The 26,891-nt window shown below is 31.7% G+C and overlaps 1 pseudogene; it reads left to right on the top strand.

Annotated features, from left to right (window-relative positions):
• Window positions 1-1,627: 1,627 nt before the first annotated feature.
• The window catches only part of LOC149568310 (peptidyl-prolyl cis-trans isomerase FKBP42-like), a 28,936-nt pseudogene continuing 3,672 nt past the window's right edge, over window positions 1,628-26,891 (top strand).

The following is a 26,891-nucleotide window of genomic DNA, read 5'->3' as shown; positions in this document are numbered from 1 at the left end:
ATAAAAAAAAAGGCTTTGGCACAAGTCATCAAATCATTTAGATCATGCAAAGAAAACCTAACTCAGCTACTCACAACACCTACAAATCAAAAAGCAAGCTCAGGAAATATCAATGATCATAGTTGAAAGTTAGAAGTGGATATGTCTAAAGTTGTCTCGGATTTTTGTTTATATATTTTGTAAAGAGGTCAACTTGAGAATCAATTTTGGTTTTGGTCAATGTCTTAACTTTTTCTAACTATAGTTAAGCATTGAAAGTTAGAGTTGGTTATGAACTGTCTTTGGATTAGTCCAAACTCTAAATTTTTGAGTAGTTATAGACATGAAAGGTTGGTTATTCTAGAATAGCTATAAATTCATGAATCTCAATGTAATAGGGAACTTTTTGGACTTGGAATAGGAAAACACTTCTATTAGAGTTTTGGTGATAAGACAAATTTTGGAAAGTGTGTACAAAGGTTGTCTTTGTAATCAAAGTTTCTGTTTATGTTCTTGGTGCAAGAGAATAAAGGAACGTGCATTTGGGTTCTTTTCCATTCTTCTGAATTGTTAAAGTGTCGATTCTCTATAATGAATATTTTCATGATATTGTGCAAGTATTCATGAATTATTTAATTAGCATTGTGTCAATGATGGCTCTCAAGCATAGTTCTTGTTTGTCTTCATTACTAGTTTACATCAATTTTATAGAAGCATTGAAGTCATGTGGTGCATTTGTCATCAATAGTTTTCTTTTTATTTTCTAAGTTGTAATCATCTTTATTTAAAAATCAAAATATTATCTTATGAGGGAGTTTCCCCTCTAAATGCAGAGGAAGGCAGGATATCAAGGGCCTATCCAACTATTGGAAAAATTGATTTGCTACATACTTCATTAGATTAAATCACTTATTTTCTCAATGACAAATCTATTTATCAACAATATGAAAGTCATATTTAAAAAATAAATCTAAAGCAGAATATTTATTAAACACACTGACCTAATGCCTCCACTAGACCGAGAAATTCATGATGATGTAAACATAAGCAGGCTTAAAATTGAAAAGAAATATATGATCTTCGTTCTCATTTTAATCTGATTCTTCGTACACCCTCAAATTAGAAATCAATCCAACTGATGAATGTTATTAAATTGAGGTGGAATACGTCTAAATTTATAGAGATTCTCCGTCCACAATGGCCGTCGTTTTGCTTTTTGTGTCAATTTACAACACTATTTCGATTGGAGAAGGCAACCGATTACAGATCTATTTTCGCCTACTGAATCTTACATTGTCTATATATGCTTAGCTATAGAAGAAGCTAGAATTTTGGAAGTTTTCAAAATATTGCACTCGAAAGGGGTTTTCCCAACCTTAATACTGCCAAAATCACAACCATAATCCCCATAAATATTGTTGAAAATCTTGAAAGTGATATGTTAAATCAAGTGATTTTTGTTTTTATCTTGTCATATGTAATAGAATGGTTCAAATATGTATGTATTTACCTTACATTTAATGTCAATCCTTAGTTTTTATAAGTTTTATCATAAGGGAGCTTATTAATACATCCTAACCTTAAGTAGATATGTTGTAACACTCAACACAAATTTAACTTGACGCAAAAGACCTGCAAGATATTGTCAATGGCGTTTCCGACAACATTTCATTTTCCTCGTATACTCGAGTTTCGGTTGTCATCGCGTCGTCTACCCAGCCCCATCGTTCGGGATGGGTGGACGTCGATTTCCCTCTCCATGTCGTGCCATGTTGACTACGAAATCCATGCCGACTGGGGCATGCGTGGAAGAATGTAAAGGTAGGGTTTTTTTTTTTAATTACTTTAATTTTATGTTTCTGATTTGTAAGTTCGTTTATGTATATAATTATATTTATAGATTTTTGTAAAGGTTAGTTTAAGTAAGTTTAAGTTAAATTAATGTTAATAATCATAAATTTTTGAATTCCAACTAAGATTCGTTTAAAATTCGTTAGGTCATAAATGATTTAAAATAAATATTATTTCAAATATTTTAATTATTTTTTAAAATGTTTTAGGAATTTTGATATTTATATTATATTTTATTAAAGTTAAATTAATTGTAAATTATTATATTTAAAATTTCTAAGTGAAAATAATGTGAATGTGAATATTAATTATTTTTAATATATGTGATTAATTTAAAATTATTCATTTAAAAAAGTAACTTTAATAATATTTTTAACATAAATTGAAGTTTGAATTTATACGTTGATTAAATTGTAATATAATTTTAAAATTTATTTAATTTAATTTATGTGTGATTAGATTGAGATATTCATTTTTATTCATGACATCCATTTTTATGTTTTATTCAATTTTGGTTCAAGTTCAATATTGTAAATTAAGTTAGATTTATAGTCATAGTTAGATTTATTAATAGTTAGAGATTAATAGAGTTATTAATATTTTAAATTAAATATGAAATTAAATAGTATATAACAATATTATATTTATATTTTAACTCAACTTATAAAAAATTTTATTTTTAACCACATTCAATTATAATTAATTGGAATATATTTAGTTAATATAAATAATATTTTGTTTAGTATATTATAATAAAAATTAATCTAGATTTATAGTTATAGATAATTTCAACTGTATTTTTAATATATATATATATATATATATATATATATATATATATATAAAGTATTATTTCGATTCACTAATCAATATTTCTAAAATTAATAAAATTATAAAAGATTAAAAATATTTTAATTTTTTCATTAAAGTGTTTACTTTGTGAAGTTTGAAGTTTCAAATTTTAATATTTTAATAAATATATTATAACAAGTGATTAAAATGCTTATTAAAATAAAACTTAAATCATGACAGCAATATCACACTTATAAGAGCATTATGTTAAAAATATTTTAAATTTTTTTAATAAGAAAACATTTAGAAATAAATAGAAATGTAAAGATATATGTTTGGAAGAATGATTTATACAATAAATTTAAGTATATATTTTTATTAACATATAAAAATAACTTAATAGTAGTTCTATGTATTTATATAAATGTTTAGGAAGATGATGTTTATGAAGACATGTTTACATAAATCAAAATATCAAAATCCTTAAAATGTTTTTTAAAATATTTAAAATATTTTGAATAATATTTAATCTAAATCATCTATGACCAAACGAATCTTAGTTGGAATTCAAAAATTTGTGACTATTAACATTAATAAATAAATTTAACTTACTTAAACTAACCTTTACAAAAATCTATAAATATAATATTCATAAACTAACTTACAAATTACAAAACATAAACAAAAAAAAATTTAAAAACAAAATCCTACCTTTACATTTTTCCACGGCCACAATGCCCCAGCCGGCACAGACTCCGTACTCAACATGGCATGCCATGGAGAGGGAAAACAACATCCACCCATCCCGAACGATGTGGCTGGGTAGAGAACATCACAAAATTTTACTTTTCTTCTGCTAAGAGGAATGCAATATCAAATGGATGATCTGGGACTTTTTTTTCTATGAATGTTTGTAAATTTTGTCTAACTAGTACTTATATCTTTGGAGGGTGCAAGTGTCAAGTCAATAGTTTTATGTATATTAAATGATTTCATTTTGTTCTTTATGTAAAAGTACTAGTCAAATAGTAGTAATGATTTTGAAAAATAAGGGAATTGGCATTTAATATGAAATGGAATATTAAAAAAATACATAGTATAGTTGTTTTTATTATTTTCATAAAAATTTTGACACTAAACACTTGATAGTAGTAGAGGAAACTCTTTCTTCCATGGGGATAAACTTTGAATGAATGATTTTTGCCTTCTACTTATGAATAAGACAACAATCAATTGCACATTATGTCACATTTATGCCATTGTCAAATCTTTTTTACTCACACACATAGCCATTCATTTCTCTATTCCTATATCCATCTTATCTTATCCCTCACTTTACCTTTCACATCTTATATCTCTCTATTGATCTACTATCCATCTATCACCTTATAGATCTTTATAATTTTATCTCTTTACTTCGACTCCATACCTCCTAGTTAGACTTATTCCTCCACCTCTCTTTATTAATTTCTCTACCTCTTTGTTACTAATTGAATACCAACATATCCATTTATATTAGACATAAAATTAAAAGGGTATGATACTATTATATTAAGTTATTTTAATTTACAAAATTCTTATTTTCTTTAACTCATTCACCTAATGAGCTTAATTATTAAAGTTTATCTTGTTATTTTTCCATCTAGAATTTTTCTTAAACATCACATATACAATTTTATTCGATTAGATTATTTATTATGAATCACATTTATTCACTTGTAATTATGCAAAAGAATATGTAAAAATATTTTCTAGGTATTTTATTTCATGAAACAATGAGGACACATTCTTATTTTTTCTTTTTATTGCTTTAAATTACATAGTGATTATTTATTTTGAGTCACCTTGCCCAAGAACTCATAGATCTCCATTATGGACAAATGGTTCATCTACTCTACAAATTCATGCTATATCTTCTTGCTGAGTAGAACAACGCAAGGTTTTAATATTTTTTTATTTTGCAATGGTTGAATGTGCACTATTTTAATTAGATGTTGTGCTTTCTACCATAAATATTACTTTGCATAAAGAAATAAATCTACAATGAAATTTGTAGACTCATTGAACAATGATCGTCATCATTGTCTATGACCTTGATAAAGAATGCTCAATTTTCTCTATTTCTCTTTGATCCACCCTCTCCATCTATGTACTTACCAACATATATTTCTACTTATCTATTTTCCCTCTATCACCTCATATATCTTTATCATTCTATCTCTTCATCTCTCCCATCTCCTCTCTCCTCTTTTCAATTATTTTCACCCCACACCCTTCCACTTTGCCTCTCTCTGTCTACACAGTCCCTTTATTTCTTCTTCTCCTCTCTCTCTCTCTCTCTCTCTCTCTCTCTCTCACACACACACACACACACACACACACACACACACACACACACACGTGCATGCACAACATCATCTTACTATAAAATTGAACAATTTAATCATAATTATATATGTTGATTAATATTACTTGGATCTAGTTGGCACACATATTCAGTGTTATCTTTACATCACTTGATAGTAAAAAATTGAAAGATGGTTCAAATACTGAAGAAATTAACATAAAATAATTATCTTTAAAAGTATTACCACAAATATAAATCCAAAGATAATTATTTATTCTAACTTAAAAATTTAATAATACCAATTCCTATATTCAAATAAAGCAGTTTTAAATTTATTTATAATCATAACTTGATTTACAAGTACATTTATTAAAAATGAACTTTCTTTGCATTTGGAAACTCTTAAACACCTTTTCTTATCTTGCCTAAAATTTAAAATAATATAGCTTTGAATTTGTGGATTTCTTTAGCCCTTTAGACCTAAGATTTTGCATGGTGTGTGATCCTTATAAGGATTGTCACCTTATTTGTATTAAAAATCAATGGGTTTGACATGATTTCAAAATGGAAACATGTTATCTTTTCTATGGATTTAATATTGAAACACATTTCCCAATGTATTATAAATCTAAATGATATATTATTTTTGTGTTAACATAATCTTACACTTAAGAAAGCCAATGAATTTGTACTTAATGTGTGTTATTTGTAGATTCTACTTTACTAGTGGAGATGTGCATTATTTGTAGATTGTACTTTACTAGTGGAGAAATACCCCTTATATGATAGTTGGAATCATGTTCACTTTGTTCTTAGTGCCACTCTATATGATATTTAGGTTAGGGAAATTTCTCTTACAAGATATGTGTGTCAAGTTCATAAGAGTGTCCAAACAAATAAATATGTTCTTAACATGTCCTGTCTAGGTACAAGCTTGTAATGTGAAATTTTAATGTTTAAGTGGAGATATGTTACTTGCATCTTGATATTCAGGATTTGGATATTTTGACATTATTCAAGACTTAGATGGACAGTGGCTTGTTCTATCTATTAATTTTGACCTTACAATAGTGTTTTGCATCTATGATATGTACTAAGAATTTGATTTTGGGAATGGAATGATCGAACACATATGGATGCAAATTTATGATAGGATAGAATTAGACTATGATGTGATGCAAAATGTTAATTTGATTATGATGATTTATGATATGTAGATTTTGATATTTTAACATTTTTAATCATTTATTTGAAATGATTAGGAAATTCAATTTAATTGAATTATGTTAATATGGATTACATAACATTTGAAATTATATGCATTTATGATATATGTATTTTATATGACCTCCTTGGACTACTAATGCTCAAGTTTAATATGCAGAAAGTGAAACCATGAAATTTATTTTGGGGAAACAAGTTCCAAACCTATGTGAACACAGTTTATACAACAAAAATCTTTGGAAGATTCAAAAGCCTCATTGTGATACATTTTATTTTGTAAATGTGAGCTTTCTTGTGTGTGAAATTTTTAAATCATAAAGATGCATTAGGGACATGTCATGATGATGTGGAATGTGCTTTTATGTGTCACTTGACACTTGTGGATTTTGTGTACAATGACATGTCATGTAGGGTTTTTGGTCATGGTGGCATTTTACTGTAAAAACAATTACCTTGTTAATGAGTAAGTAAACCCACTTGAAAAGGGGTAGGATGGGTCACAATCAAAGAAAATTCGAATTTGGACTTGACTAGGGTTTTGAGGACTCATTAGGTGGTCCCAAAGTGTCTTTTATGTGAAAATGAGCTACCTATGTGATAGTATAACATGTTAGGGACCTAATTTTGACCATGATAGTGACTAGACAACCTAAGGGGGCCCTTTACCCATGCATTCTTCCACCATTTCAAAAATGGACTTGTCACATGTGTTCTCTCCCATGTTTTCACTAAGTCAAATATAGGAAACTTATAGGGAGACAAGTTTGTAAGAGGAAGTGGTTTGGTGTTTTTGATAAAAAAAGAGTTAGTAGGAAAGGCCTTTTTAGGGAGTCTTAGGCAAACTAGTGGGGTGTTCACCCACTCTCTAAGTTTAGTGACAGTTAGGGTTTTGTAGGATGACTAAGGGAGCTCTACAACAATTATCATTGCCTTTAGCTTGGACCAAGGTTGCTGTTCAAACCATGATCATTTTTCTTTTAGCATTGCATAATGAATCTGTCACTAGTACATTTGCATCCATTTTTCTACCAAAATTTTTGACCGATTCTATGAATCCTCTTTATTTTTTGTTTTCATTCCTGCATTGCTTGCAAAAATTTTTTTTTCCCCTTTTCGTCAAAATTTTGACCAACATCAAATTACCCAAAGTGGATCATAACAAATTTTTGACTAACCAAATTTGGATAAAGTCGATGCAAAGACTAGAAATGCCAAATATTTTTGCCCACATTTTCTGAACTTTGGTGAGTGCACACCAAATATGTTTGCCCACATTTTCTAAACTTTGGTGAGTATAGATATTGGATTAGCATTTTGCATAGGGTTTCCCCATGTTTTTTGAACTTTGGTCAGTGTAGATATCGGATTGGAATTTCGCATAGGGTTTGTCCATGAACAAGTTTTCTTCTAGGTGTTGTATATCAGCTTGGTCCAATGCAAAACCATTCTTTCAATACCTGCTATGACCAACTAGTTAGAGTGAATAACATTCAGGTGGTTAACCATAGCTTGTGTCAAAAGGGATAGTTGGGTGTTGAACAAAGCATAACTTAATGGGAAGGATTGATTCACAGTTGATTTCAAGATTTGGATGTTTGTAAATTGATTATTATAGGGTTTACTAGGCGATATTGAAAAGTGGGTCCTTTGTCTTAAGGGAGAAATTTTGCATTTTAAGTTAAATTAATGTTAATAATCATAAATTTTTGAATTCCAACTAAGATTCATTTAAAATTCGTTAGGTCATAAATGATTTAAAATAAATATTGTTTCAAATATTTTAATTATTTTTTAAAATGTTTTAAGAATTTTGATATTTATATTATATTTTATTAAAGTTAAATTAATTGTAAATTATTATATTTAAAATTTCTAAGTGAAAATAATGTGAATGTGAATATTAATTATTTTTAATATATGTGATTAATTTAAAATTATTCATTTAAAAAAGTAACTTTAATAATATTTTAAACATAAATTGAAGTTTGAATTTATATGTTGATTAAATTGTAATATAATTTTAAAATTTATTTAATTTAATTTATGTGTGATTAGATTGAGATATTCATTTTTATTCATGACATCCGTTTTTATGTTTTATTCAATTTCGGTTCAAGTTCAATATTGTAAATTAAGTTAGATTTATAGTCATAGTTAGATTTATTAATAGTTAGAGATTAATAGAGTTATTAATATTTTAAATTAAATATGAAATTAAATAGTATATAACAATATTATATTTATATTTTAACTCAACTTATAAAAAAATGTATTTTTAACCACATTCAATTATAATTAATTGGAATATATTTAGTTAATATAAATAATATTTTGTTTAGTATATTATAATAAAAATTAATCTAGATTTATAGTTATAGATAATTTCAATTGTATTTTATATATATATATATATATATATATAAAGTATTATTTCTATTCACTAGTTAATATTTCTAAAATTAATAAAATTATAAAAGATTAAAAATATTTTAATTTTTTCATTAAAGTGTTTACTTTGTGAAGTTTGAAGTTTCAAATTTTAATATTTTAATAAATATATTATAACAAGTGATTAAAATGCTTATTAAAATAAAACTTAAATCATGATAGCAATATCACACTTATAAGAGCATTATGTTAAAAATATTTTAAATTTTTTTAATAAGAAAACATTTAGAAATAAATAGAAATGTAAAGATATATGTTTGGAAGAATGATTTATACAATAAATTTAAGTATATATTTTTATTAACATATAAAAATATCTTAATAGTAGTTCTATGTATTTATATAAATGTTTAGGAAGATGATGTTTATGAAGACATGTTTACATAAATAAAAATATCAAAATCCTTAAAATGTTTTTTAAAATATTTAAAATATTTTGAATAATATTTAATCTAAATCATCTATGACCAAACGAATCTTAGTTGGAATTCAAAAATTTATGACTATTAACATTAATAAATAAATTTAACTTACTTAAACTAACCTTTACAAAAATCTATAAATATAATATTCATAAACTAACTTACAAATTACAAAACATAAACAAAAAATAATTTAAAAACAAAATCCTACCTTTACATTTTTCCACGGCCACAATGCCCCAACCGGCACAGACTCTGTACTCAACATGGCATGCCATGGAGAGGGTAATCAACATCCACCCATCCCGAACGATGGGGCTGGGTAGACAACATCACAAAATTTTACTTTTCTTCTGCTAAGAGGAAAGAAATATCAAATGGATGATCTGGGACTTTTTTTCTATTAATGTTTGTAAGTTTTGTCTAACTAGTACTTATATCTTTGGAGGGTGCAAGTGTCAAGTCAATAGTTTTATGTATATTAAATGATTTCATTTTGTTCTTTATGTAAAAGTACTAGTCAAATAGTAGTAATGATTTTGAAAAATAAGGGAATTAGCATTTAATATGAAATGGAATATTAAAAAAATACATAATATAGTTGTTTTTATTATTTTCATAGAAATTTTGACACTAAACACTTGATAGTAGTAGAGGAAACTCTTTCTTCCATGGGGATAAACTTTGAATGAATGATTTTTGCCTTCTACTTATGAATAAGACAACAATCAATTGCACATTATGTCACATTTATGCCAATGTCAAATCTTTTTTACTCACACACATAGCCATTCATTTCTCTATTCCTATATGCATCTTATCTTATCCCTCACTTTACCTTTCACATCTTATATCTCTCTATTGATCTACTATCCATCTATCACCTTATAGATCTTTATAATTTTATCTCTGTACTTCGACTCCATACCTCCTAGTTAGACTTATTCCTCCACCTCTCTTTATTAATTTCTCTACCTCTTTGTTACTAATTGAATACCAACATATCCATTTATATTAGACATAAAATTAAAAGGGTATGATACTATTATATTAAGTTATTTTAATTTACAAAATTCTTATTTTCTTCAACTCATTCACCTAATGAGCTTAATTATTAAATTTTATCTTGTCATTTTTCCATCTAGAATTTTTCTTAAACATCACATATACAATTTTATTCGATTAGATTATTTATTATGAATCACATTTATTTACTTGTAATTATGCAAAAGAATATGTAAAAATATTTTCTAGTTATTTTATTTCATGAAACAATGATGACACATTCTTATTTTTCCTTTTTATTGCTTTAAATTACATAGTGATTATTTATTTTGAGTCACCTTGCCCAAGAACTCATAGATCTCCATTATGGACAAATGGTTCATCTACTCTACAAATTCATGCTATATCTTCTTGCTTAGTAGAACAACACAAGGTTTTAATATTTTTTTATTTTGCAATGGTTGAATGTGCACTATTTTAATTAGATGTTGTGCTTTCTACCATTAATATTACTTTGCATAAAGAAATAAATCTACAATGAAATTTGTAGACTCATTGAACAATGATCGTCATCATTGTCTATGACCTTGATAAAGAATGCTCCATTTTCTCTATTTCTCTTTGATCTGCCCTCTCCATCTATGTACTTACCAACATATATTTCTACTTATCTATTGTCCCTCTATCACCTCATATATCTTTATCATTCTATCTCTTCATCTCTCCTGTCTCCTCTCTCCTCTTTTTAATTATTTCACCCCACACCCTTCCACTTTGCCTCTCTCTATCTACACATTCCCTTTATTTCTTCTTCTTCTTCTTCTTCTTCTCCTCTCTCTCTCTCTCTCTCTCTCTCTCTCTCTCTCTCTCTCTCTCTCTCTCTCTCTCTCTCTCACACACACACACACACACACACACACACACACACACACACACACACGTGCGCGCACAACATCATCTTACTATAAAATTGAACAATTTAATCATAATTATATATGTTGATTAATATTACTTGGATCTAGTTGACACACATATTCAGTGTTATCTTTACATCACTTGATAGTAAAAAATTGAAAGATGGTTCAAATACTGAAGAAATTAACATAAAATAATTATCTTTAAAAGTATTACCACAAATATAAATCCAAAGATAATTATTTATTCTAACTTAAAAATTTAATAATACCAATTCCTATATTCAAATAAAGCAATTTTAAATTTATTTATAATCATAACTTGATTTACAAGTACATTTATTAAAAATGAACTTTCTTTGCATTTGGAAACTCTTAAACACCTTTTCTTATCTTGCCTAAAATTTAAAATAATATAGCTTTGAATTTGTGAATTTCTTTAGCCCTTTAGACCTAAGATTTTTCATGGTGTATGATCCTTATAAGGATTGTCACCTTATTTGTATTAAAAATCAATGGGTTTGACATGATTTCAAAATGGAAACACGTTATCTTTTCTATGGATTTAATATTGAAACACATTTCCCAATGTATTATAAATCTAAATGATATATTATTTTTGTTTTAACATAATCTTACACTTAAGAAAGCCAATGAATTTGTACTTAATGTGTGTTATTTGTAGATTCTACTTTACTAGTGGAGATGTGCATTATTTGTAGATTGTACTTTACTAGTGGAGAAATACCCCTTATATGATAGTTGGAATCATGTTCACTTTTTTCTTAGTGCCACTCTATATGATATTTAGGTTAGGGAAATTTCTCTTACAAGATATGTGTGTCAAGTTCATAAGAGTGTCCAAACAAATAAATATGTTCTTAACATGTCTTGTCTAGGTACAAGCTTGTAATGTGAAATTTTAATGTTTAAGTGGAGATATGTTACTTGCATCTTGATATTCAGGATTTGGATATTTTGACATTATTCAAGACTTAGATGGACAGTGGCTTGTTCTATCTATTAATTTTGACCTTACAGTAGTGTTTTGCATCTATGATATGTACTAAGAATTTGATTTTGGGAATGGAATGATCGAACACATATGGATGCAAATTTATGATAGGATAGAATTAGACTATGATGTGATGCAAAATGTTAATTTGATTATGATGATTTATGATATGTAGATTTTGATATTTTAACATTTTTAATCATTTATTTGAAATGATTAGGAAATTCAATTTAATTGAATTATGTTAATATGGATTACATAACATTTGAAATTATATGCATTTATGATATATCTATTTTATATGACCTCCTTGGGCTACTAATGCTCAAGTTTAATATGCAGAAAGTAAAACCATGAAATTTATTTTGGGGAAACAAGTTCCAAACCTATGTGACCACAGTTTAACCAAGGCAAATCTTTGGAAGATTCAAAAGCCTCATTGTGATACATTTTATTTTGTAAATGTGAGCTTTCTTGTTTGTGAAATTTTTAAATCATAAAGATGCATTAGGGACATGTCATGATGATGTGGAATGTGCTTTTATGTGTCACTTGACACTTGTGGATTTTGTGTACAATGACATGTCATGTAGGGTTTTTGGTCATGGTGGCATTTTACCGTAAAAACAATTGCCTTGTTAATGAGTAAGTAAACCCACTTGACAAGGGGTAGGATGGGTCACAATCAAAGAAAATTCGAATTTGGACTTGACTAGGGTTTTGAGGACTCATTAGGTGGTCCCAAAATGTCTTTTATGTGAAAATGAGCTACCCATGTGATAGTATAACATGTTAGGGACCTAATTTTGACCATGATAGTGACTAGACAACCTAAGGGAGCCCTTTACCCATGCATTCTTCCACCATTTCAAAAATGGACTTGTCACATGTGTTCTCTCCCATGTTTTCACTAAGTCAAATATAGAAAACTTACAGGGAGACAAGTTTGTAAGAGGAACTTGGTTTGGTGTTTTTGCTAAAAAAAGAGTTAGTAGGAAAGGCATTTTTAGGGAGTCTTGGGAAAACTAGTGGGGTGTTCACCCACTCTCTAAGTTTAGTGACAGTTAGGGTTTTGTAGGATAACTAAGGGAGCTCTACAACAATTATCATTGCCTTTAGCTTGGACCAAGGTTGCTGTTCAAACCATGATCATTTTTCTTTTAGCATTGCATAATGAATTTGTCACTAGTACATTTGCATCCATTTTTCTACCAAAATTTTTGACCGATTCTATGAATCCTCTTTATTTTTTGTTTTCATTCCTACATTGGTTGCAAAATTATTTTTTTCCCCTTTTCATCAAAATTTTGACCAACATCAAATTACCCAAAGTGGGTCATAAAATTTTTTTGACTAACCAAATTTGGATAAAGTCGATGCAAAGACTAGAAATGCCAAATGTTTTTGCCCACATTTTCTGAACTTTGGTGAGTGCACACCAAATATGTTTGCCCACATTTTCTAAACTTTGGTGAGTATAGATATTGGATTAGCATTTTGCATAGGGTTTCTCCATGTTTTTTGAACTTTGGTTAGTGTAGATATCGGATTGGCATTTCAAATAGGGTTTGCCCATGAACAAGTTTTCTTCTAGGTGCCGTATGTCAACTTGGTCTAATGCAAAACCATTCTTTCAATACTTGCTATGACCAACTAGTTAGAGTGAATAACATTCAGGTGGTTAACCATAGCTTGCATCAAAAGGGATAGTTGGGAGTTGAACAAAGCATAACTTAATGGGAAGGATTGATTCACAGTTGTTTTCAAGATTTGGATGTTTGTAAATTGATTATTATAGGGTTTACTAGGCGATATTGAAAAGTGGGTCCTTTGTCTTAAGGGAGAAATTTTGCATTTTCAGAGCACACAACTCTTACTAACCTAATTAAGCATTTATGAACCATCAAAGATCATTATTCAACATCAAACAAGAGAGGCTTTGGTGTGGGCTTGTTGGATAAGGTATGCATAGTTGGAAGACAAGGAGCTATTTTTATACTTTGTAATTTATGATTTCCTTTAGTCATCCATATTAATTACAACTGCATAATCAAGTGAACATACCATTCTACAGCATAGTTTGTAAAAAATAAAAATTATACATTTCCTAAATACTAGCATAATACCAAATAGTTGTCAGTTGCTTTTATCAATGTTTCAAATATGTATCTAGCTCATTTCAAGCATATTCTTATCATATCGTTCTTCTGGACCCTTAGATAACATGTGGTTCTATTGATAATCACCCTTTCTATAGTTAACAAAAGAAATTAATCATTAAGGTCACTCAAAAGTCATTCTTTGAACATTGAATAAGAAATGGACATTTCATAAGCTTCCTTGATAAATAACTTGACCAGTTCTTGAGAATAGTGCATACTAAATAGAGAATGAGTAGTCCAATCTCTTGAACTCCATTGTTAAAAACTACAATCAATATCACAAATAAAATCCTAACCATTCCAATGTGAATTTAACATATGTGCACTTGCATTATTCTTGTAAATGAATAGTCTTCCAATAAATACAACATACCCCTTCACAATTGGTGCCTTAGTGCATACTACTTAGAGAATGAGTAGTGCAATCTCTTGAACTCCATTGTTTAAACTGTTGTTAGGATCACCAATAAAATCCTAACATTTTTTATATGAATTCAACATATGCACACCTACATTTTTTTGGAAAATGCACACTCTTTCAATAAGTCCAGCAGATCCTTCAAAATTGGTGTATTAGTTGCAAATATACACTTATTTCCTTCCCAGCTCTTTAACCAACATTCATATTGATAGAAAATTATGCACATTTTTGTTTAGAACACTTCCATCACAAGGAACAAGATAAGCTATTCATTCTATGGAATACACTTTCATCGTAGTCTATAGTAACAATAATATCCATGTCTAAAGTAATGTACTTTTATATTGTACATGAAGAGCACTGCATATCACATAAAACTATATCTTGGTCCCTACAATCTAATTAGCTCATAGCTTGTAGTTAGTTTTTAGTGTTTATTGGGTTTGGTATATTCTTTGCATTGTCATTAATCTTTGGAAAAGGCCAAACAAAGATATTATACCATGACTATCACCCTTATTAGGTCAGTAAAGAGATGTGAATTTGGATCTACAGATAGTTTGTATTAGGAAAGTCACTTAGTGAGATTTGAAATTGTGATCTTATTTAAGAACACAAGTCCTCTCAAGTCCTATGTCATAAAATATAGGACTTATAAGTACTCTAAAAAGTATAATAGTTAACAAACAAGAAAAAGTTTGTCCCAATTTATTTCTATGACACAAACTACCTAATAATTACTCTTAAAGTACAGTCCCAAAGTCATGATTTGTCCTACACAATCAGCCATAGAAGAACATAAATACTCCATTCCCTGAATAGAAAATGCTATTAAAGTTGAAATCTACTGTACTCATCACCCCAACTCTAGTTGGATAACTGATCTCTTTGAAAAGTCAAGCATAATTCCCATACTGCACTACAAAAAACTGACATAATTAATAGAAATTTCTATTGAATGTTATTTTTCATATTTAATTTTCCAAATTACAACCCCCTTTTGAAGAATCATTTTCCTCTAGGCTTTCATATCATCAAAAAAGTTGAAGGAATGGACTAATGTGATGCTATAGGATAAATCAATGGTGATGGGACAAGGACATGTTCTGAAGCCACCTTATCATTGCACATGAAAGTAAGATATTTTCCATATGCCCAAAAGTTTCATTTTGTGGTGTGAGTAATAATGACTTGTTTTCCATTCACCAACTATTGCTTCTCTTGAAAATGTAATTCAATGCAAATGCAATGTAGTTCCAATGTATGTCTCTATAAAATGTCACTAGATAATTACTTCTAGCCATTAATGGTTTCAACTTTCAAGAGCGTTCCTTAGGGCTTGTTCAAATTAACTAAAGATATGTATGTGTAAAACTATAAAAAGCACAAAGAATGAAGGCAATAGAGTTGACAGGAATCTAAAACAAAGTTTTTGGTCTCTAATTTTGATGGTAAATGATCTTATCTTCTAATATACTTGTGGAAGCAATAAATTTTTCTTATGATTCAAAATTGCATGCATAGCTTGCCTAAACTTGAGGGTAATTCTTTGACACCCTTGGTATCCAAGAGATCATCTCAAACGCCAACCACTATGAACATAAAATTTGGTCTTTAAAGTGGACTATAGTAATAAAAAGCTTTTTGGTGCACTTATCTTTGATAGAATTGTGGAAGCAATGGGTTTTTCTTATGAGGCAAAATTGCATAGATAGCCTACCTAAACTTGAGCCCAAGTCTTTGACATCCTTAATATCCAGTAGATAATCTCAAAGGATAACCTTAATGAACACAAAATTTGGTCTTTAAAGTTGACTATGGTATTAAGAAGCTCATAGGTGCATTTATCTTGAGATTTCTTCATTCAAATTAGATAAAGCCTACAAGCATACATAACTTTTACCTTAAAATGTTCTTTTCATCTTTGACATAGAAAATAGCAAAGTAACATGATTTTAGAAGTAATATTTGCACTTGTTATCACCTAGATGCAATCTCAATTTATATGTTGGAGCATTTCTTAATTAAAATCAATGTAAAATCATAGTGAGAATGTTATACAATGAAAGTAAACTCAAAATTAATCTCCACTGCATGTGTTTTAGAATGCAATTTCATTGAAGACAAAAATCAATGGATCTAAGACAAGATTCCACCATAGCTTTTCGCAAAAAATCAGTGTTCCATAAAGAACATTGTTGACTTCTCTACAACTTAGGCACAATAACTATTGCACAAGCTCTAAAGTATTTTTTAAGAAAAATTGTTTTGTAGCGTTTCAGAACCATCAAAGTTTAAGTTAGGCTTTTAGTTTTCTTAATTAGGTGATTAGAATTTCTTGAAAACTCTTCTATTATATTTATAGCACTTATAATTGATTAGTTTTCCTATTTCATGAAGATTTTTGGTTAAACATGATTAGTCTAAAGACCCATTTATATCATACCCAGAAATACTTGGGGGTTTTGAATCTTAAGTGGATTGGCAAGGGTGTGTTACTTCCCAAGCTTGATCAAAATTTTGTGAATGGAAATTCAAAGAGTACAGATGGTTTAGTGAGAAAATATTCTTCCTACAACAAGAATCTAGTATATTTTGGTTGACCATTGAGTGTGCTATTACCTAAAAGATTACCTCAATATATGGGTGTTTAATAGAGTGATGAAGTTGGGGTCAATGGAAAAGAGACTTACTCTCAAAAAATGCCAGTGCTCATTTAAATTGATAGGTTTGGATACATTATTATAGGGAGGTCAAATTTCAACACCCATAGGCTGCGTTCTTGTTTTTGACCATAGAGAGGTCTTTAGTTTAAGATTTTTACAAGGTCTTAAGTATTAAGACTTCTACCATTAGGTTTCTCAAGTACTTTACCTGTAGAAAAGATGATGTGTGCAACATTATTATCTTATGGTTATTGTGGAGAGGTAGCTAAGGAACACCACCTCAGAAGATCCCTATAGCCTTGAAATACTTAGTATATCCATGATTACATCAAAGGCTACAACATAGAAGCTCACAGAACATTGATTTATTGACCATGGTGCAAATTCATCAACAAATATCTTTACCTGTTCTTGTATAGTGTCAATGGAAGTGAAGCTTTTGACTTTTGATTCATGGTATAATTATTGTTAATTAAGGCAATAATTTTTGCTATTGCAGATAGTCTTCATCTTTCCTATTGTTTCTTTATTTTGGCACATGGTGTTGCTTCCTATAGATTAAATTGTGGTTACTTCAGTTTGTGTATCTCAATTCCTTGCTATAAAAAAATTATCTGGGGCAAGAAGTAGTCTGACTATGATCTCAAGAAATTGTGGCATCTATGGTTGATGCAAATGCCTACCAAATGAGAGGCGAAATACTTTATCAAGGTAGCATGATAATAATTTTTTACAACTTGTGAACTTCATCTACCCTCAGGTTGTAATTTAATACCATTTGATGAACATTTTTAATGAGTTCTTGAATGTTAACAATCATTGATTATATAAATTATTCATAGAAATGGTCAGAAAACCAATGCCTAATTAGTCATTTTGAAATATCATTGTTATGGGTAAGTGCACCAAGTTGTGGTACCAAAAGGGGGGTATACGTGGACACTTTTTTTTTTTTTTTTTTTTTTTTTCTAAAATCAAGAATTTCTTAACTTCAACAAGAATTTGAAGATAGTTATGCTCAAAATTTTAAGATATGACAAAAAAAAAAGTAGTAGTCCTTTGAATCTAGTTTCTAAACCACTATTTTTTTTTCAAAATGGTTTAGTTTTAGGTCCTCAAAAAATGGCACCATAGAAAGTGGTATTTTTTATTCCAAAAACACATAACACAATACAAAGTGTGGCCCCCCTAAAATTTTAACTTTAAAAAATAATTATTTAATCATTCTAGTCAAAAGTTACTTAACACTATGTAGTTTATCCCAAACTTTTCGGGTAATTTTATAATGTGTTTTTTTTTTAAATGAATTTTTTAACTAGACACATCCAAAAAAAATGAAATATCTATGTGCTCCCCCTATATATGATTGAAACTGATCTAAAATCAAAACTTCTTTTTTTCAAAGTGTGTAGAATGGAGTCTAGTTTCTAAAAATCTAAGTTGCAAAATTCAATGAATGAGCTAAAATCTACAACCCAATTAGTACATGGTGGTTTTTGACAAAAAATAGACATACAGTCAAAAGAAATTATAGATGAAAGGCTTGAAATAGTTCAAATTAAAAATAAATTATATGGTTATATAGCTAACATAGAGACCTCCAATGTCATGTAACCTGATCTTATCGATGCCCACCCATGAGGAATCTTGAAGGAGAGCACACAAGAAAAATCAATATTTTTTTGTATGTTTGCAACAAAACATGTCTCAAACCTATTTATAGACTCCAAGCCTTTGGGGTGGATCTCCAAGGATAAACCAAGCCTTAGCCTTGGTTTAATGCAAAGCTTTGAATAGCACTTATGCACCATTTAAAGCTTTTTGAATTTGAGTCTTAATAGCATGTGTGCGCTATAGTGCGCACACACTATTGAGACCTAAATAGTGAATAGAGAAGGAAAAAGAGACACAAAGAAAGAGCAAGAGAGAGGGAGGATGGCTATATGTGTAAGAGAGAGAGAAAGTAGGGGATGGGAGAGGGGAGAGAGAGAGTAGGGGATGGAAGAGAGAGGAAGTGAGAGAGAGTAGGGGTGGCAAAGAGAGTACAGGATGGGAGAGAGAGGAAGTGTGAGCAAGAGTAGGGGTGGAAAATAGAGAGTACAAGATGGGGAAGAGATATTGATAGTAGGGGATGGGAGAGAGAGGAAGTGTGAGAGAGTGAGTAGGGGTGGTAGAGAGAGTAAAGGATGATAGAGAGAGAGAGTAGGTAGTGGGAGAGGGACTGAGAGAGGGAGAACGAAGAGGATGGGAGTGTGTGTAAGAGAGAGTAGGGCATGGGAGAGTTTGAGAGTGTGAGAGAGAGTAGGGGTGGCAGAGAGAGGAAGTAGGGGATGGGAGAGGGGAGAGCGAGAGAATAGGGGATGGGGGAGAGAGAGTAGAGAGGGAGAGAGTGAGAGAGAGAGAGAGAGATAGTAGGTGATGGAAGAGGGAGTGGGAAAGGGAGAGAGAGGGGGGGATGGGAGTGTGTGAGAGAGATCTAGAGAGTAGGGGATGAGAGAGGAGAGAGAGAGGGGGATGGGTGTGTGTGGTGTGTGTGAAAGAGAGAGAGTAGAAGATGGGAGAGGTGAGACTGAGAGAGTAGAGGTTGGGAGAGAGAGAGAGTAGGAAATGGGAGAGGGAGTGGGAGAGGGAGAGAGAGAGAGAGGGGGGGGAATGGGAATGTGTGTAAGAGAGAGAGTAGGCATGGCAGAGAGAGAGTATACGATGGGAGAGAGAGATTGAGAGTAGGGGATGGGGAGAGAGAGTATATGATGGGAGAGAGAGATTGAGAGTAAGGGATGGGGGAGGGAGAGAGAGAGAGAGAGAGAGAGAGAGAGAGAGAGAGAGAGAGAGAGAGAGAGAGAGAGAGAGAGTAGGTTGTGGGAGATGGAGTGGGAGAGGGAGAGCGAGAGAGAGAGGAGGATGGGAGTGCATGTGTGTGAAAGAGAGAGAATAGGGAATGGGGGAAGGGGGAGAGAGAGAGAGAGAGTAGCTCAAGAAAGAGTAGGGGATGGGAAAGAGAGTAGGTGTTGGGAGAGGGAGTGGGAGAGGGAGAGAGAGGGGGGATAGAAATGTGTGTAAGAGAGAGAGAGAGAGTAGGGGATGGGAGAGAGTGTGAAAATGTGAGAGAGAGTAGGAGGTGGTAGAGAGAGAGTAGAGAGAGAGAGAGAGTAGGTGGTGGGAGAGGGAGTGGGAGAGGGAGAGCAAGTGAGAGAGAGAGTAGGGGATGGGAGAGGAGAGAGGGGGGGATGGGTGTGTGTGTGAAAGATATAGTAGGGAATGGGAGAGGGGAGAGAGAGACAAAGATAGTAAGGGATGAGAGAGAAAGAAAGTAGGGAGTGGGAGAGGGAGAGAGAGAAGGGGGATGGGAGTGTGTGTAAGAGAGAGAGTAGGGGATGAGAGAGAGTGTGAGAGAGGGTAGTGGTGGTAGAGAGAGAGTGAGAATAGGGGATGGGAGAGAGAGAGTAGAGAGGGAGAGAGTGAGAGAGAGAGATAGTAGGTAGTGGGAGAGGGAGTGGGAGGGAGAGAGAGAGGGGGAATGGGAGTGTGTGTGAGAGATCTAGAGAGTAGGGGATGGGAGAGGAGAGAGAGAGGGGGGATGGGAGTGTGTATCTATGAAAGAGAGAGTTTAGGGGATAGGAGAGGGGAGAGAGAGAGTAGGGGATGGGGAAGAGAGAGTAGTTGGTGGGAGAGGGAGTGGGAGAGGGAAAGAGAAAGGGGGAATGGGAATGTGTGTAAGAGAGATAAAGTAGGGGATGGGAGAGAGTGTGAGAGTGTGAGAGAGAGTAGGGGGTGGCAGAGAGAGCTCGTACGAGATAGGAGAGAGAGAGAGAGAGTGAGAGTAGGGGATGGGAGAGAGTGAGAGAGAGAGTAGGGGATGGGAGAGAGAAAGTAGAGAGGGAGAAAGAGTACTTGAGAGAGAGATAGTAGGCAGTGCGAGAGGGAGTGGGAGAGGGATAGAGAGATGAGGGATGGGAGTTTGTGTGAAAAATCTAGAGAGTAGGGAATGGGAGAGGAGAAAGAGGGGGGGATGGGAGTGTGCATGTTTGTGAAAGAGAGAGTAGCAGATGGGAGAGGGGAGAGAGAGAGTAGGGGATGGGGGAGAGAGAGTAGGCAGTGAGAGAGGGAGTGGGAGAGGGGGAGAAAGAGGAGGAATAGGAATGTGTATGAGAGAGAGAGAGATAGAGATAGAGAGTAGGGCATGGTAGAGAGTGTTAGAGTGTCAGAGAGAGTAGGCAATGGCAAAGAGAGCTCATATAGGATGGGAGAGAGAGTGAGAGTAGGGGATGGGGGATAGAGAGTAGGCGGTGGGAGAGGGAGAGAGTGAGAGTAAAGGATGGGAGAGAGTGCAATGTTGTAAATGCTCTATTTTCAATTGAACTTGATCCTCCATGTGCCACCCCAACCAATAGTAACTAGATCATCAACAATCAACATCTAAGTTTTCCAACAAGAGACACCCTCTTCCTAATTATGGAAGTATAAAAAGTTCCTTCCAAAGGATAGGGATAGACAAAAGTGCAAATTGCTCAAAAATCTCCACGTCTCATTATGCAATTGGACACAATGGGTGTTAATGCTTCTCAAGGGTTTGGGGGACTCAAGGATACATAACTCTGTCTATACTAAGATAAGCCCTCTATTTCTCTAACAACAACACAATCATCACCTACATAACACATCAAAGAAACACAACAATGTAAGTCTTCTAAAAACTTGCCACACGTCCAGTGGCACCTATCCTAACATATTTGCTAACTACAAATAGTTGTAGTGACATATTTGGCCCTACCATTCTCTATGAGCCAACCTAGTGGTAGATTAGCGGAATAGATTAGGCACCAGTATGTACAACATCTTAGATTGTACCTCTTGGATAATAATATTGTGCATTGTAGTTAAAGTTTAACATCTAACTTATTATGTTATTTGTTTTCCCCTCATCTTCTCCAGCCTTGTATGGTTCTCAGCCTCTGTCATTCATAATTATGCTTCTTCTAACATTTAGTCCACTCAATGTGCATGTCCTCTAGGCACTATCCTTCACCCCAAATAAAATAGGGGTATGAAAAATTTGCAGCATCTACTCAAATGTTTGAAGAGTTTCTCCCCATATAGTAACTTTGGTGCAGTAAGTTTTTTCAGATAGAATTTAACTGATGATTTTGGTTGCAAAAAATTAAAAAAAATTTGCAGGAGGATTGAATGTTGTGTGGAGAGATTAAGAAACCTAAACTAAGCACTGTTCCCATGCAAGTGGGTGCACAATAATTTTCTTAGTGGATGGTGCTGAAAATAAAATTAGTTGGATGCATTAAAGGGTCCTCATGAAACATAAAACTTCTATCTAACAATTGCAATTTCCCAGATCTTGTATTCATTAAAAATTAACACACATAAAGCTTCCATTTGAGGAGGTTGGGCAAGGTCAGTGGATGTTCTAAGTAGCAAGAGATCCTATAGACCACATAGGTGTATAGAAAACACCAAGATCCACATATATTATACAAGGTTGCATGGGGACAGGGGTACTTGGAGTACTTAGGGTATGTGTATGGGTAGGGGTATAGGTACAACTATTTTTTATAATAGGGGATGGGGTTACTTGGGTATGTCAAACTTTAGTTTTAATTATACTTTTATATTTATAGAAAACCTGAATTTATGAGTCATGACAATGATTTTTCAAATCAAGAACAGTGATAAATTTTGCAAATGTAATGTATTGTTTTCAGTTTTAAATTTGTTTTATGTTTGTAATAATAATTTAGGATAAATATTTAGATGCATAACATAGAAGGCATGCTTTAAACACGAACAAGAAGATCATAAATCATATGACAATGACATATTGCAAACGATAAATTTCTAGCTTTAACACTGATAAAGTGTATTGCTAATCAATATTGTATAAAAAATTTAAGCTAATTACGTATTGAATTAAGCTTGATAAACAAATAATAGAGAAGGAAAATGTTAAACATGAACAAGATCATAAATCATATGATGATGACATATTGGAAATGATAAACTTATGCTTAAATAGTGATATAGTTTATTGTTAATCAATATTATATCAAAGTTTCAAACTAATTACGTATTGAATTAAGCTTGATAAGCAACGAGCTAATACACAAACAAAAAACCAAAAAAAAAATCGAAAATCTCAATCAAGGTCCTTAGGTATGATGCTCTCCACCAAGTACCTCGTACTTGGGTACGTGGGTATGAGTACCAGGGGTGTGGGTACAAGTACCCATGCAACCTCATAATATATTATGATAACCAATAATGTCATACATGAATGAAAATGTAATATATTATGATAACCAATAATGTCATACATGAACAAACATATAATATATTATGTTAACCAATAATGTCATACATGAAGGAACATATAATATATTATGACAACCAATAATGTCATACATGAACAAACATATAATATAAAATGATAACCAATAATGTCATACATCAACAAATGCATAATATATTATGATAACCAATAATGTCGTACATGAACAAACATATCATATATTAACAATTAATGTCATAAGTCTAATAATTTCATGCATCAAATAAATATCATACATCAAATATAAAATGTCATATATACATCAAATGTATATCGAATATGTCCACTAACATAAAATCTAACATATATGTCCGTTGATGCCTATATATGTATGTCTATCAACTATATCTTCTCCTTCCAATTAGGGGAAGGAAACAAATCTCTAGAGGTCTTCGGTTGTCATGTGGAGTGAATGCTCACTTATCCTCTTGTTGTGGCTCTTTTCTAACTTGAGCTAATACAAAAAAAGTAGATATGAATCAATAATTATTATAAATTGAAATCAAATATATGTACACACAAAATTAATTATTTTCTTACCACCATCATATAGTCGCTCTGCAAGTCCACCTCGAAGGCTCGTGGATGATTGAGTGTGACAAGACCCTACAACAATTGAATCAATATAATCACTTATAAATAACATTAGAAATTTTGATACTGACTATTATAAACAACAACTAAAACCAAGAAAATTCTTTCATACCTCAGTCAATGGCTATGAACTAGCCATAGCTGCAGCCACTCCACGATCGATGGACTATCAAAGATGAGGAGGAGTCTCAAATGTCAAGAGTTTCATGTCATACAATACATTTTATGTTAAACGTAACACGAATTATGAAACAAATATAATCAAATGAATTAAATTAACATGAAAAAAATGTACCTCTACGAAGCTCATGTCACATCTAGGCTCAGAGTCTATAGTGAATGTCGATGGTCCTATAAAGAACTAATGCACATGCATAATTTTTTTTTGTCAATCCTTCATATGATTAATTAATAAATATATGTATTCATTTAAATGATTAAATTGATATATAACTCTGGACTTGTCAATGAGATGAAAAATGGGGCCAGGGGATTTCTTCTAGGGCCACCAACACTCTGACCTTGAATTTTGAACAATGCCAATACATGCTAATTAATTAGTCATTCACTATACATATGAAATGTGATCAAATTAGTTTATTATAATTTTAATTTACTTGTGTGTCAATGCCAAATGTCTCATTCATGAATTGATCAGTCACTAGCCCATCATCTGCACCATCTTCAACATGACTACAAAATGTGCATAAGGATCCACATGATGTGCACATGTGACCATGACATACAAAAGGCTCCTCCTAAACTAATGGACTCATGCAACGAATGAGGGTCCGCGCCAAAGCACTAATAGTCCCTAGAGCATTGGCCTCTACACGTTCCTTCACAACTAAAAGAATAGTCACATGCTCATCCTATGGCTTGACCATAGGTGCCCTATCTACATTAGGGTCATGACGTGCCCATGGCCTCTCAAATGCTGACCCCCCACCTCTACCCTAAGAGTCTAATATATCAAAATAATTAGGGATCTCCCCAAGGAAAAACTCACAATACAATTTCCTTAAGAAATACATCAAGACCTCATGATTATTGCAAGGAGGGGCATCAAAAACCATCCACCATCTATCCCAAAAATTATTTCTAATACCGTCCTGTATGCACCAATGGATGGGGAACTGTATAGTACCCTCTCTAATAGTATCCTGTTCACCAGGCTTTCTAAACAATGCACATATTCTAACTTTTGGTATATCTTTTGTTTTGACATCTTGATATGATAATTTATTTGCATAATATCTTTTTTGTTCATCCCTCTTAACCCGCCAAACATCTAACTGACCACTAATAGAAGCTATGTGGGTCTTCATGGATTTGAGGGACAATGCCAACTGAGCTCTCATTGGATTGGTTTTTCCACAAGCTTTCAACTAACTAATGAGTGCTTCTAATTTAATTTTGCCTTGTTCTATTTCATTTATTATGTTTTCTTGTGTGCCAAGAGGAGGTCTTGCAATTGGTTTAGGTTGTGAAATTTTTTATTCTTGTTGTAGAGGGTTTTGGTTTTGATCTTCTTGAGGGTTTTGGTTTGGATCTTGTTGAGGTTTTTGGTTTTGACCTTCTTGGGGATTTTTTGGTTCATTATTCACATTTTTAGATAAGAAATCAATTGAAATCTAAATAAATAAACAAATTTAAAGAAAAATTGAAAAAAAAGCTACAAAACATATAAAATAATGCAAAAAGATAGTTAGACAACATATGGCGTGCTCGTGATGTTGAACTTCGATGACAAGGAGGTATATTGGCAAGGCGGGTGGCAAAAATCTTGTCTTCTCTCAATCTAGGTATGCACTGTGAGGAGGGCAAATTGGAAAATAGAGGAGAAATGAATGGGCTGCAATTATGCAGCCCATTTATAATATTTTGGTTTTTTATAAATTGTATATGTGCTATTGAAAATTAGAAAAAAAAATTGTCTCACCTTTTTGGCACCACAACTTGGTGCAGTTACCCTTATCTGATATTTTTTTGAGAGGTAGCATTGCATCTATCTTTGTCATTTATAATGGGAATGTGTTCACAGATACCAAAATCACTTTTCAAAATCTTATTTCAGTTTGATGAGGACTTCCATTTGTTTAAAGCATTTGCCCCTTAATATAAGATCCAAACATTTTGTTTAGTAATAATATATCTATTAGGTACTTTGATGAGGCAGCAATGCTTTTTTTTAATTGCCTATATAGGCAAATATTGTCTACTAATGGGAAGCATTGGTAAACAAATTTTTTACTGTAACAATTCAAAAATTTGAATTTTTTAAACAAAATTCTTATAATTTGATTTATAATATTATTATGAATTATCTACATGTCATATGTACAAATCTATAAGTTTATTTTGCCAATTTACAATGTGTTCTTAGATATCTATAGAGTAATGGAATTCTCTAATCCTTCTCAGACCATTGTTCTTCAATTCCTTCTAAAGCCAAGGAGTTAAGATTTTCATACCATCTATTCTTGATGTTAAGGCACTAGTGATATGTGAATTATATTCACTTCATTAACACAATGAATAAAAGAATGAGAAGTGTTATTAGGTTTCTTGAACTGTTAATTAGCTTTTTGTAATAGGTCAGACGGGGTACCCAACATTAGAGTCCTAAGAGAAAAAGGAAGCATTTTAAGAGGCTTGTTTAGGATACTAATCTCATGCAATAGATTTCTATTTTTCTTTGGAAACACCATAAA

This window comes from Cupressus sempervirens, chromosome 3 (assembly GCF_028749045.1).
Source record: "Cupressus sempervirens isolate cs-2001-9-10 chromosome 3, ASM2874904v1, whole genome shotgun sequence".
In the NCBI taxonomy this organism is placed as follows: domain Eukaryota; kingdom Viridiplantae; phylum Streptophyta; class Pinopsida; order Cupressales; family Cupressaceae; genus Cupressus; species Cupressus sempervirens.
Note: the sequence above shows the minus strand (reverse complement) of the source record. Positions and strands in the feature narration are given on the sequence as shown.